The following is a 12,515-nucleotide window of genomic DNA, read 5'->3' as shown; positions in this document are numbered from 1 at the left end:
TGATTCTAGACTTCATAAACCTAATTCTAAATACCCAGAAAAACCAATAAACAAACTTAATTCTAGACTTCATAAACTTAATTCTAGATACCCAGAAAAATCAATAAACAAACTTAATTCTAGACTTCATAAACTTAATTCTAAATATCCCGAAAAAAACAATAAATAAACTTAATTCTAGACTTCTAGACTTCATAAACTTAATTCTAAATACCCCGAAAAATCAATAAACAAACTTAATTCTAGATTTCACCAGTACTTACTACTGTTTATAAGTTTCAGTTTATTGGTTTAATCCTTCAAAACATCAAATTGGCAGATGAATGGACTTAAATGTGTTAAAACTTAATTTGAGAAGTTCTAAATAAATCTGCTACTTTAAATTAGAAACCAAAGTAAGATTTATGCATTGTTTACCTTCTGCATTTTCTACATCTTGTAATGATTGTAAAGGATTAGACCAAATCTTCAAGTTGTCCACAACAAACTATTAGAATAGTAAGTTTTAGGCAGTAATTCAGGAATTCGTCAAATAAATTTACACAACTAAACAAAATTGTAATTTCAGCATTACAATGGTGAGACATTACAACTTGATACTGGTAATTTAACGTATCCATAATTTGCAATATTACGGTCGTGGCAAATTTCCATTATAAGTAACTAACACAATCTTCTAAAGCCTGGCTTTATTGTTATATACTAATTATAATTTATCATAATTATTGCTAACATAGAACTTCTTACATAATTTATTATTGAAAAAGATTCCCATTCATTTTCTCTTAAATGAGATTCACTTTAGGGAAAATTATTGCTATTGTGAAATAAAAATTTTACTCTCGATGAATGATATTGCACACCGAATTTGTAATTGAAAATAAAATGTGTTAAAACAAAATATGTCCAAATCAAGGGAAAATTCTTCCGTGTTTTCCCGAAGATTATATACATTTCCATTATAGTAATTAGATCAAAGCGTGGGAAACGAAAGCTCGTAATGCAACACGATACACACTCATTTGGTAATATGTATACCCAAGTATTTCTCATACTTGCACAACTTCCTACCTTGTTCGGTTCCTTTCTCGTAGAAATATAGATATGTAAATTTCTCATTAATTAAGTGATGATTTAATAATAATAATAATAATAATTCAAGGACAGGTAGTAAATTTCGAACTGTTTTTTGTATATATAAAGAAAGCTCCGAATGTTGATTCAATGTAGTTCTTTCTTGCTGGCTTAAAGCAAGGTGTCTTACCAGACGCTGGGTACATTATATAAATTAAAAATGGAGCTCAAGGTAAGAATTGTTATTTACTTTTCTTTTAATTCTTTAAACGTATCTTTTCAACACTTTTCGGCCTAGAAGCTACCAGAACAATTTCGGCATCGTAGCACCCGACCCCGCCGAGTTCGGGACTAGTATTTGATATGAAAAGAATTAGTATAGTTATGTTTAAAAATATGCTTAGGTTTCTGCGCAAGAAGCATTCAGCTATTTAACAAGGTGTAATATGCCCTAGCTATTTCAATAGATCTTGCATCGTTTGGCCTAATCCTCGTTTCGCCTAACCAATTATCTGACACTTTTATGACAGATAAAAGATAAGCTTCATGTCCGCCATTTTAGGCGAAATAAGGATACTCGTTTGGCCTAATCCTCGTTTTGTCTAAAATGGTGGACTATAAAAAAATCGCGGAGATAAAGCTGGAGGGAAATTTTTCGAAAAAAAAATATTCCCTACTATGTGAAGAACTGAGAAATACAGATGCAAAACCAGTTAAATTCCTCTGACATATTCAGTTTCATAAACTGTGAAATCCCAAACCTGCAAATAACCTAATGAGAAAAACAGAATCAAACCTGGTTAATTCCATATTTCAAACAATTTGAGGTTTCGTACTGTATAGGATTAGTTTAGTAATCTAAATATTTATTGCAACTTTTCGTAAATCATTCGAAATTTTATTTGGCAGAATTTGAAGTGTGCGCTTTCATAATTTTTTTAAATTTTTGGACTGAAAATTGAAAAAAAAAAGAAATCTTTAGTTTTACGTCCCACGATATGCCGGTTAGGCTAAAGGAGACGGTGATGATGAGAAATGAATGAAATGGTGGAATGAAGAAAGTGGGAGGAAACGAGAGAACCCCGAGAAAACCCACAAGCACTATGTTTGTCCACCACAAAGTCCACATGGCGCGAGCTGGGATCGAACCAGGGACCCCAAGCACCGGAGATGAACGCTCTGCTACTGAGTCACAGCGCACCCTGGACTGAAAATGAAGACACTATATGTCTTGACCTAACTGTTCGTGAAACTTTTCTACTCTAAGCAGCGATGATCATAATTTTATTATTAGACAACACCAAAATTTTGTAGAAAAAGTACAAGACACATGAAAAACTGGAAATGAAATGTAGCCAAAAAGACAAGGTGAGTGGACTATCTATGGTTAAAAGTCGTTTGTTTTGTATTTCAGGGTAACTCTACTTTGAACAGAACATTGTTGGATTAGGTTCTTCTCTAAACGGTCTCTTCAGCTTCAGCAGAACCTCTTAAAATGTCTAGTGTCAATTATCATTCAAAATTATAACATGCTTCTGGTACAGCATGTTAAAATTTTTTGCTACTTATTTACCATTTTTGATTCTTTTTCTGCCACTGTTTTGCTCAAACTCAACATTTGCACATTTTGTTTTGCTATATTTCAAATTCATATATTGGGATAATTGGCAAATTAATATTCACCCTATGTTCGTCCATAAAAGGCTACAAACTCTTCCAAAATATAGTTACTAAGTTTAGAAATGTATACGGATAGGTATAATTAGCTCCGCTTGTAGTTACGAAGGGTTTGATGATTGAAAGCAGCTCAAAGCTCACGTTTTACAAAGAGGTTTTTGAGTAATAGAAAACCGAGAAAATGATGATGCACCAGAAGACGACGACGATATGGATTTCCATTTAGTAGATGATGATGGAGAGGAGGTTACATAATTCAATTTTTTGCACATTTGGATCCATTGTTTTCAATTTAGAACAAAATTAATGTAGCGTTTATGTATCCATATTCATTTGTGCCAATCTTGTGCAATGTATAGTTGATAATACATCCCCCCTTCCAATATTTTAGTAGGCATAATACTGATTTCTGACCCTGACTCCCTTTCTTTTTGATAGGTTTTGTATCTTGAGCCTCAACAAAAATGGCCGCTCGTCCAGATGCAAAAGCTGTTATTTCCATTTACATACGCAAAACCTGTTAAATCCAAACTATTTTCTTCAATAACGCAATTCACAGATTAGTGTGATTACACAGCTTTCGTCAGACCAACAGTCACATTAATCTTAATTTTTTAATGTTCTCTAGTTTCTAATGTTATTTTACAATTATGACGTGTTTAAATAGTTTTTCTCGATTTGTCACAAATTTTAAAATGTGAATTTAATGGGTTTTGCTATTCACCTACTCATATATATTCATATATATACCCTATATCCATGGTCCTAGTAAATACATAAAGGAGTTTTGGCAATCCTAACTCCTCGAAAATAGTTAATATAATATTAATCTATATATTTTGCATTTCTTAATTCTTTATATACCAGGGAATTTTCTCTTATATAATTTCCCTCTAGCTGAATTTCCGCGATTTTTTCTATTTGCCGTCCATTTTAGGCGTAACGAGGATTAGGCCAAACGAGGATCCTTTTTTCGCCTAAAATGGCGGACACAAATCTTATCATTTATCTGTCATAAAAGTGTCAGATAATTGGTTAGGCGAAACGAGGATTAGGCCAAACGTGGCGACACGATTTCAATAGCATGATAGCACTACTCAAATAGGACGACTTTGGTGCAAGCAGTACCGGGTTCAATTCCCACTAGAGCCACTCGGTCGCGGTAGGAAAAGATGTAGCAGCTTTTATAGGTCAGCCATCCTGCGTGAGGTTTTCCCTAGGTTTTCCTGAATCACGTCAGGCAAATGCCGGGATGGTATCAAATCTAATAATTTCAGGTCGCTTCCTTCCTTCCCCATTCTCTTCTTCCTCTCCAATTCCCCGGGTAGTGTGATCGCCGGGTACTTCATCCCTTATACTTGTGGCAGGCTAACATGACATTAGATGCCGAAAGTCCAGAAATCTAATTTCTAATCCTAATCAAATAGGACGACTGGGTATTCTGAGACTAGACACAATACTACTGTAAGTCAAATAACAAGTAATAATAGTCACCTCTTTAAATCTATATATGTTACCTATGGAAACTATTCTATCTAAATCACCTGACAACAGGTGAATATGATACAATCAGGTGCGTCATTTAGTGGTTGAGAGGGATCAATTTGATATATATATATATATATATATATATATATATATATATATATATATATATATATATATATATATATATATATATATATATATATATATAGTGGCGGATTCGAGGGGGGAACTATAGTGGCTATAGCCCCCCTTTGACGCTCGGGTGTACACTGGATTAAATGGGCTTCAATCCTGCTTTACACTGGATAAAACGGCAAACTATGGTTTAGCCCCTTCCTTGATCATATCCTGGGTCCGCCACTATATATATTATCAACAATATAATGATATACAAAAATAATTAGAAACCATTCCTGTCAGTAGAATGTCGTTCCCTCCTTCCCTCAACAAGCAAAGTCACAAAGTTTCAAATGAGGCTACTGAAATTGGTACCTGAATAAAGGTGGACATTCAAGTATTCGTCAACCTCCAGTCGTAAGAAGGTTTGCAAAAATGTACAATTTTGGAAGGTTGTATAAACTAATAGAAAGTGACTACCTGCAGTATTCTTTAAAGGTAGTAAATGAAACGCAAATTAAACTTTAGTGTGCACCCACGATAGTCACTACACTATACACTATTACTATGAATTACAGTTTACGTCATCTCTTTTCTTCAGTGAATCTACACTGGGGCTATATAAAAACAAATAAACAATATAAAACGAGAAGGAATGAAGAGGAACGCTTGTTAGCAGATGCAAGTAAGATTCAACTAATTATCGACTATGAAAACATAAGTGACGCTCCCAGGAAACAATTGGGCGTCCACACGATAAATTTTAAAAGGGTGCTTCGAAATCAATGCTAGAAATCTTGAGGATCCGAATTATCGATGGCCGAGTTTTTGAATGTCAATCTTTACATCCAACGCATTTATTATAAGATTCTGATAAACATTATTAATCTCTATCAATCTGTAAACAACTCACACCATCCATACACAGTAACACTTTTCCAAATACGTAGTATATCACTTTCTATATTACTCGTATACCATTTGTCTCATAACATACTATCTTCGATATATACAATAGGAACATAAATTTTTCCTTGTATATATACTAGCAGAATACTCGTTCCTTGCACGGGAATAATACATTTCATTTTGGGAATAAAAGTCCTAATTTGGATTTAAACGGCATAGGAAGTGTCACTGTTCGTCTCAGCGACCACGAAAACTATGAGTTCGATACCAATATAGGTCAGTTTTGATCATTTTTATATACTTCTTCCCCTCCCACTACCCCAAGGTGTAGGGCTGAATTTCGATTTAAACGACATCGGAAATGTCACTGTTCGACTCAGCGACCCCGAACACTATGAGTTCGATACTAATATCGGTCATTTTCGATCATTATATATATATATATATATATATATATATATATATATCTGCCTCCCACTCCACCAAATTGTGGGGCTGAATTTGGATTTAAACGGCATAGGAATTTGAATTTAAACGGATCATAACATTGTTTACAATAATTCGATATTCAAACCGTTTTAGAGATATGATAAATAAAATTATGTAATTTCGCGAACTTGTTGTAATTACACCTATCAAAAAGTATTGTGTATCTAAAAGTAAAAGGATATTGTCTGAAGAAGGATATGTTAGATATCCGAAACTGATATTATAATTTAAAATAAAGTGTGTTTTAAGCTTTGGTCAGTGTTTCTTTTGTCAAAAAGTATTGTGGTAATGTTATAGAGCCAAAGTAATTCAAAAATTGTTTTCAAAATTTCCTACAAGTACGCCATTTTAAACAATATATCAAGTTTAAGCATTTTTTAAATATCTTAGAAATGGCTTGAGATAAAGTTGGTATAAAAAGCATTATGATCTATAAATATCTATTGAATTAGATGAGATACTTATCTAAACATGTTTTCAAAATAAAGCTCTCTAGGAAAAAAGTAAAATTTTCAATTCCTTCTAACTTGGTTTCCATTTGTTCGAAATACGTAATATTATGTCTGTAGTATTCGACACTGTGGTACATTGGATGTGCGTTGCCTTGTCCGTGTGACTTTCGTTTCACTGTTGTAGAACACTCCAAAATTTGGTGGGCTTCCGATGTTTGTAATACTGTAGAATCCTTAGTTTGCAACACTGCTTAATAAGAGTGAACCTATCTTTGTTTTACGTTTAAAATTGAATTGTGTAATAACCTGACGTTGTTATTTTTTTTTTGGAAAAGTAAAACTTTATATTGGGTTGGTAACACTGTTTATCTGGTTGTGTTTCAAACAATATCCCCTGTCAAAATTTGCATTGTATGAAATTTCAGCGTTTTATGTTTATTAGTTCAAAAGTTACAGGGACGTATCAAGTTGAACGATCCACCTATAAAAGGAAATTTCTCGACTAAAATTATTTTGCAAAACTACGAATTCCATGATTTATGTTTGTAGTTTATAATTATAAATTATATATTTTTTAAAAAAATTACATTTGTTTTAAAAAAAAGATAAGAATTTGAAGTTGTAACGAATGACTGAAGATAGATAAACCAAATTAAAGAAGACCGTGAAACTACATTTTCGTCATAGATTCCAGACTCTGAAATCGATTTAAGACACCAGAGATGAACACTTTTTTCCATAGAAACACAATTGAACGTTATTTTAAAAAAATAAACATAGAACAAAGAAATATTAAATATAAAGAAATGTTGAAATTAGCATTAAATTGAAAAAAATGAAATTAAGTTTTTAGGTTTACGTCCAACGGTTATGCCGGTGAGGCTAAAGGAGAAGCTGATTATGAGAAATGAATGAAGCGATGGAATGAAGAAAATGGGAGGAAACGGGAGAATCCCGAGGAAACCCACGAGCACGGTGTTTGTGCACCACAAAGTAGCAGCATTGAGTAACGAAAACTATGGGAAACAATAGTGACATAAGAGCTAAGAATTTCAACTACATTCTACAATATGACTTTTAAATTTTGAGACAACAAATTGGAAAACTCCGAGAGTCGTAGACAAATGATCAGTATTTTTGCTTCTCACTCGTAAGGTCTTAGATTTGAATCCCATGGTTGACGGAAGTTTTTTTCTTTTTTTTAGAGTTTTTCCTTTTCAAGCCGAGAAAATGGTGTACACTAGATTTTTTTTAGATTAATATAATTTCAGTAATGACACTTTTTTTAAAGCTTTTTCTCTATGAAATCTCGGTCAACATGTCCAAAACCTTCAATTGAATACTCTTTGCTTACTGTCTGGACCAGCACTAAATTGCAATAATTTATGAGCAACAGCTCTGTTCCTTGAAACAGTGTTATAGGTTTGTATGTCGTCAGCTGTAGTCGTATGTGCGAGTGCAATCATACAAACTGTTCATATTCACTCCAGCAACTAAGCTATTTAGTGCAGAGCTAAAAAAAAAAATGCATTTTAACGTTAAATCTAAGGTTTAAGAAACCGAAGCTACATAAACACAATTTTCCTGATTGATTCCTATACTGTGTGATTTTAATCACTTATGGTTGTTACAATCCATATGGATCATAGAAAAAACGCGATTATAATATAATTATATAACTATTGATAATTTTCTTCAAATTATACGATTTCCATTCAACGTGGTGTGTGTTTTTGCCAAGACTTCTCTGCAGGGAATATCGTCTCGGATTAAAATCAATCAAGAGAGAAAAGATGAATTTATCCCATGTTTAAGAGAATGAGTATCTTTCTATGAAAGCGAATACTTAGGTATATAAAACATGGTCTCTTTTATTAGACTTTTCAATATTATGTATTACATGATGCTCTTGTTAGTCAAGGGCAAGAGAAGATCCAACTTCAACATTGAAAATACAATTTCAAGTAATTTTCCTTTTTAAAAAAGGGAAGAAAATAAAGTTGTGTGCATTTTCATAAATGCTAAGGAATTGTACTTACTATTTATTAATTATATTTTTGAAGCGCAAAGTTGAAAACCTCCAATTTAGTGTACGGCTCTATCAATATTAATTTTGTTTTCATTTATTCAATGTAGAAGTATACTACGTTGTTTGTACTCTTAACAATGTGTATTATATAAAATGAAATCCTAAATTTACTCTTCACATTTCAGTCGCTGGTTGTCTTTGCCATGTTGATTTGTGTTGCTCTGTCGTTTCCTGCTGACCAACCAGTCAATGGTAAAGAAGTCATTAATAAGGATCTGAAAGCAGATAATACCTTTGGCTATGGATTCTACGGTCTACCATTCTACGGTTTCGGTAAGTATATCCTCAATTTTATGAAATTTCGATAAGTTTCCGGATAATTCCACTGTAGTAATTTCGAGGGTTTTCGTTATGTCGGCATTATCTTACAAACTCATTGGTGTCGTAAGTGGGATTCGATTACTTATGAAGGCGCGAAATTAAGGATACAATTTTTTCCCCTAGATTTCGGGGTCATTCTTATCTTGAGATCCCACATTTTTTTGAGAACATTATTTCTTACAAATACTGTATAATCTTGGAAACGGATAGCCTATTTGTCTTGCAAAGACCTTATCTTGCAAAATGAGATTAGTAAAAAAATAAAAAATAAAAGGATTAAAGAAGACATTTGCACATTTAAAAAATCTGAGGTGTTGATTAGTTATACAATTATGATCGATTATTTTCGTAAAGCATAAAATTAAAAAATTATATATTTTCTTTTCTTTTCTTACTGGGGCATCCACTTGTACTCTCCATACTTTCCCAACAAAAGAACCGTATTTTATTGATAAAAGAAATTGTAAATGGCCACACAACTTAATTACTACTTCATCTTATCTTGAACAAAATTTGCTTTTCAGACTCGTGAAAATAGTGTAAGAAATAAACTTACACTTTTAGAATGTGAAACCTCTTAAAGCAGTAGACTCACTAGGAACACTCTATAGCAAAACACCAATATTGTTTGGAATACACTTGGTAGTTGATTACGGAATTGGAGTTTGTTATCCCTGTCAGCAGCGATGTTATATCAGACGTGGTTCCGGAACTTAATGTAGGATACCATCCATATAAGCTTCTACTGGGAATCAAACCCGAAAATGAAATGAAATGAAATCTTTGAGTTTTACGTCCCACGGTTATGCCGGTTAGGCTAAAGGAAACGGTGATGATCAGTAATGAAGGAAATGGTGGACTGAAGAAAGTGGGAGGAAACGGAAAAACCCCGAGAAAATCCAAGCACACGGTGTTTATCCACCACAAAGTTCACTTGGCGAGGGCTGGGATCGAACCCGGGACCCCAAGCACCAGAGGGGAACGCTCTACCACTGAGCCACCGCGGCACCGGAATCAAACCCGAGTCCATTGCGCTAATTACGCTTTCCAAATAGCCGCGAGGGAGCTCTGCATTTCCCAGTGTTAGAGAAAGGTCAATTCGCATGCCTCTTAGAAAATGTATGAATGGACATTGTTGTCTTTTGGAAGAAAGATCTTCAAATCTATTAGAATGTCTTAAGAAACAGTATATTGCGTCTCCAATTTCTACATAAATCTGTCCATAGTAACACAAAATATTGACAAAATACAGCCATCCAAAAACCACAAAGTATCTTCATCAGTTTGCAAACTAAAGTAATAAATGGAGGTAATGTTTGTAATTAAGCTGTTAGTTGATTAATGTTCAAAGTGAAGGAAGATATTTTGAAGAAAACAATTTATCTTTTGACCCCATCATTGGAAACATTTCATTCAGATTGTGAAACAATTTTTAAGAACTTACAGTAACGTATTACCAACAACCAGTATGAAAGAAACGACCCCAAAAAATAGTTCAACATTATTAATAATTCATTCACTGGCGTATACTGAAATGGGTTCAGAGATTTAACCGACTTTGAGGAAGATATTGTGACAAAAAACTAAACAAATAAACATTATATATATAGGATGAAAGGTAACAGTACCGAAAAACTTTGAGAGGTGATTCCTTATATGAAATGAAAGAAAAAAGTTCTAATAAGCATGTCATATAAGGTATAAGTCTCCTTTCAGAGTTATGAACCGCCACAAATTCGAAACAACACGTTTCAAAACGTCATAGCTTAGAAACTATAGGACTTATACCAATGGTTTAAAGAATTACACAGGAATACTACGCGCTCTATCTAAATATCCATGTTTCACCATCCTCCGTTATCGGCGAAACGAACTGTAGAAAGGAAGTTGAGGTATAGGGATATTCCTTTAACTACTAAGGGTGCGTTCGTTTCGCTGGTACCAGTGAATTTTGATACTTGGATATTTAGACAGAACGCATACTTTTTTGTGTAATTCTTTAAACCTCTTGGGATAGGTCCTATAGTTTCTAAGGGCATTTTGAAACATGATTTTCCAAGGGCATATTGATCCTAATTATTATGTCCTTTAAAATCATGTAATTTTAAAAATAAATTGTATATTTTCACTTAGGAATGTTGTTGCTCCTACCTTAATTACCTCGAAATTGTTGTGTACATCATTCTCTTTAAAATGAATCACGCTTTAGAATGGCAACATATGCATATGTCACGATCTATACATTTGGAGATTTTCTAGATTTTCAACATAGACCTATATATATATATATATATATATTTGGGCATCGCCATTGAAGCCTCATATTCAGAATAGCTGCAAGAAAAGTACCTCAAAAAATACTACACATACCCTAGGCTAGTGATGGTGAAACTTGTTTAAGAGAAGGCCAAGGAAAAAAAACTTTATGCTTGCCTATATAATTTATTGAAAACAACAGTGATACGGTTCTTGAAATACTAACAATAAATTCTTGAAATACTAATGATTCAAAGATTATGAAATGATGAAAAATATGTAATTAATGTAATTCATTTATGTAATTAATGAAAAATATGAACACATTCCTAAAATCTTCCCATAATCTGATTGAAACTCGGATCCACTGATTTTTGTCAGATAGGAAGTTAAATTCATCAATTTAAATCCAAGACGCGGGCCAGATAGAGAATTTCATAGGGCCGCATCTGATCTGCAGCTTATAGTTTGCCCATTACTGCCTTGGGCTACATATTTGCTAAATTTCATTGAGGTACGGATATTAAGTATCGAAAATTTAAAAGTGTATGTTTCAAACTAGGCACAACAAATTTTCCCAGTGAAGATAGTAGCACGTAATATATCGGGTAAAATGAAAGATAGAAAAGTATTGACAATTCGATTAAGGGTATTGTAAATCCCATAAAAAGGACTATATGTGGTTGTGTTTCACCCGCTAGTACAAGGATTTTAGAGAGATTATACAGTTAGTTTGAATACAATAATACATGACAGGATAACTAAGCAAGGATAAGTGCAAGGAGCAAAGAAATAAAGGATGTATTGCTATTGAAATGGTTTTCTTTCTTTTTTTTAAAGTATGAAATGTCAAAGCAATCATTGTATAATTCAGAGCTTTAATAAGTTCTGAACCAAACTCAGTACTTTTATCATATAAACAAGTGCTTTTCAAAATAACGATGTTTTTTTATTATTAATATTTCTGTATATCTAATAACTGTTCTATTAATTTTTTGCAGGATATGGTTATTATTACCCATATGCATTCTACAAAGGTTTTGGTTTCTACGGTTAACTTCGTGTAACTGTAAATTAGAAGACTCATGTTGTTAATAAGACTGATAATAAAACGCAAGAAATAATATTCAAGCTTGTTGTTCTTTATTATAATTATGTGTCATTAATATATGCTTTTACATATAATAGTTAGGAAAGTGTCTTAACCCTTCCCAATTAACCCTTGCGTAACCCTTGCTTAAACGAAATACAGAGACTACACAGTGAAAGATATACACCTCAAGAGATACATATTTTTCACTATTCATTGGAGTCACATAAATCAAGAAAATATATATGCATAGATCTCAAATAGTTAGTTATCTTACGTGATTCATAATAACGTGATAAGGGCCATCGTCCACAGTCTCGAGTTCGAAATAGGACCTCTTGAAATTTGGCTTTTTCGCGATTTTGGACAGACCTAGCCCTAAAACTATGCACTTTTCCATACAGATCCATATGAATTTTTTCTCTTTTTTTGATGTAAGGAACCACCTCTTAAGGTTTGTAAACATCTTAAAGCATATAAGATGGTGCCATATATTTTTGGTTATTTTCTCTGTACACGTTAAGCTGTTCTTCTACTTAGTTACCATGTTTCT

At 33.0% G+C, this 12,515-nt stretch overlaps 1 long non-coding RNA gene across 1 annotated transcript; it reads left to right on the top strand.

The window, feature by feature from the left end:
* The first annotated feature begins 1,199 nt into the window (after positions 1-1,199).
* Positions 1,200-12,003, top strand: LOC145663558 (uncharacterized). Its single transcript, XR_014127185.1, has 3 exons — positions 1,200-1,306; positions 8,421-8,568; positions 11,874-12,003. It is a non-coding gene; the product is annotated as an uncharacterized LOC145663558 (long non-coding RNA).
* Positions 12,004-12,515: the final 512 nt, after the last annotated feature.

Source organism: Thermobia domestica, chromosome 11 (genome assembly GCF_964235325.1).
Source record: "Thermobia domestica chromosome 11, izTheDome1.hap1.1, whole genome shotgun sequence".
NCBI classification, from domain to species: domain Eukaryota; kingdom Metazoa; phylum Arthropoda; class Insecta; order Zygentoma; family Lepismatidae; genus Thermobia; species Thermobia domestica.
The sequence above is the reverse complement of the archived record's forward strand: the minus strand, read 5'-3'. Positions and strand labels throughout refer to the sequence as shown.